The 2723-nt window shown below is 44.9% G+C and overlaps 1 long non-coding RNA gene across 1 annotated transcript; it reads left to right on the top strand.

The window, feature by feature from the left end:
* LOC309348501 lies at nt 1-661 on the top strand. Its single transcript, XR_014159438.1, has 2 exons — nt 1-325; nt 422-661. It is a non-coding gene; the product is annotated as an uncharacterized lncRNA (long non-coding RNA).
* Nucleotides 662-2723: the final 2062 nt, after the last annotated feature.

The following is a 2723-nucleotide window of genomic DNA, read 5'->3' as shown; positions in this document are numbered from 1 at the left end:
AAGGGATAGTCACATTTTTGTGTGCATAGTGCACCATTAAACAAGTGCCTATTTGCAGCTGTGACTAGTAATTATCTATCCTATTATTTTTCCATGCCTCCTCTAGTCCATTTCCTTGCTTTCGTTTGCAAAGTCAGCTGAAGTACAGATCCCCTCTATAGCCCGCAAGAAAGCAGTGCCAGTTTCACATGTGTATAGATAAGCCAAAGGATGGTAATTCAACAGCATATTTCAACAAACCTTGGGATGCTGCTGTGGTAAGACCTAACCTTTGGTAAGTTGAAAGAGGATGTGACCACTGTAATTGGTTTTGCCCTGTTGTTCGGTTGCATTGAACTGATGGTCTTCTGGCCCTTCCAGATGGATGACTCTCTGAGTATCCTCCCTGAGCCCCTGGCATGAGGCAGCCTATGGATCTAAGCAAGCAGTTACACAAGATGACAAGCCCCTAATATACCTACCGTGAATACCATCATCAGAGCTGCTCTACTAATCCAGGAAAGACAGCTTTTCATGAGAGTTAAGTGGCACCAGTCAGAAACTGTAATAGTGGCTTTGTTGGAGCATAGTGTCAACACTCTTTTTGCTATGTTGTAACGCAGCAGTATTAAAGGAAGCATATCCTGCTTCCATTTACAAGCACCACTCCCTACTTATTCAACTTTTGCTTAAGATCTCATTATTCATTTGCCTGAGCATAGCATGTTGACATACTGCCTCTCTCAACTCATAATACAATAATTCATCAACATGACAAAAGCCTGGTGCAGGTGGGGAAAAAACCATGCAGGCTGCAGAAGTTGGACAAGGTATGCTCATCACCTGTACACCCCTGTTTTAGTATATTAGTATTACCTCCTGAAAGGAACCTCTACTAGATTCTTTAGCAATCTGTTTTACAGGCTGTGCCAACTTTTTTTTTTTTTAAGGGGTGCAACGGTGAACTGGAAACTTGCCTTAAGCCCCTTGCTAATCCCTTTCTCTACAAGAAACAATTAAAGAGGAAAACCCTTATTTAGAGGTTTTATGCATGACTGGGCACCTTGGTGTGTCAATATTTTTAAAACTGTAGCACAGGAGAAAGTTATTTACTATATTTATATCTTGGCTTTCTTCTGTCATGGAACCTGAGGTGGCATATGCTTTTTTAAAAGAAACTTTTTGTCTTCTGCCTCTTCTTCAAATATACAGTGGTGCCTCACAAGACGAAAAGAATCCGTTCTGCGAGTCTCTTCGTCTAGCGGTTTTTTCGTCTTGCAAAGCAAGCCCATTGACGGCTTAGCGGATTAGCGTTATTAGCGGTTTAGCGGCTTTTAGCGGCTTATCAGCTTAGCAGATAAGCGGATAAGCGGCTTAGCGGCTTAGAAAAAGGGGGGGAAAGGGAAAAAAACCCGCAGGAACTCGCAAGACATTTTCGTCTTGCGAAGCAAGCCCATAGGAAATTCGTTTTGCGAAGCACCTCCAAAACGGAAAACTCTTTCGTCTAGTGAGTTTTCCGTCTTGCGAGGCATTCGTCTTGCAGGTACAGGTTCCACTGTAGTGCTACATCATTAGCCTGAATAGCTGCTCTAAAAAAAGGTACAGTGGTACCTCAGGTTAAGAACTTAATTCGTTCTGGAGGTCCTGTTCTTAACCTGAGGTACCCCTTTAGCTAATGGGGCCTCCTGCTGCTGCTGCACCGCCGTGGTGCAATTTCTGTTCTCATGCTGAAGCAAAGTTCTTAACCCGAGGTACTATTTCTGTGTTAGCGGAGTCTGTAACCTGAAGCATCTGTAACCTGAAGTGTCTGTAACCCGAGGTACCACTGTAAAGGTAAAGGACCCCTGACAGTTAAGTCTAGTCATGAATGACTCTGGGGTTGCGGCACTCATCTTGCTCTATAGGCTGAGGGAGCTGGCGTTTGTCCGCAGACAGTTTTTCCGGATCATGTGGACTAAGCCGCTTCTGGCGAAACCAGAGTAGCACACGGAAATGCCATTTACCTTCCTGTCGGAGAGGTACCTATTTATCTACTTGCACTTTGACGTTCTTTTGAACTGCTAGGTTGGCAGGAGCTGGGACCGAGCAATGGGAGCTCACCCCGTTGTGGGGATTCCAACCGCCGACCTTCCGATTGGCAAGCCCTAGGCTCTGTGGTTTTAACCCACAGCGCCACCCATGTCCCTGAATAGCTGCTCTATGTTCCCCCTAATTCCAGCTCACATACTCCTGCCTAGGACAGCCCCAAGATATTTTGCTGGCTGAGGCAAAGGACAAGATGGTACTACTCCACATACAGATATCAAATGGACTGAGATAAATCTTGGCTGGGGCTGATGGGAGCAGGAATCCAACAACAGGAGGGCCACAGATTCCCCATCTTTAATTTAACATTTGAAAAAGGATGGCAGGTGGATCCCCTGTCACAGATCTGCCTGCCACCCTTTTCAAAGGGGAGGAATTGGACAGCTATCAGAAGACGTTGGAATTGGACAGCTATCAGAATGAGGCTGCTTTACTATTTTCCTTCAGCTGCTTTTTTTTTCCCTGAAAAGGAAAATATAAGGTGTCTCCATATCCTACCCCCTGTGGATAGGAAAGTGACTTGGGGATTATTTTAAGCCGACAGATATCAAGAGGGGAAAGGATCAAGCACGCATAAACACAAACAGTCAGTTCTCTTCCAGTTTCAGCTTCGTGAATTGGCTTTTCCTTAGAAAAACAAAGAAGCCAGCATTGTGACC

The sequence above is a fragment of the Podarcis erhardii genome (genome assembly GCF_964252035.2).
Source record: "Podarcis erhardii genome assembly, chromosome: 8".
NCBI classification, from domain to species: domain Eukaryota; kingdom Metazoa; phylum Chordata; class Lepidosauria; order Squamata; family Lacertidae; genus Podarcis; species Podarcis erhardii.
The sequence above is the reverse complement of the archived record's forward strand: the minus strand, read 5'-3'. Positions and strand labels throughout refer to the sequence as shown.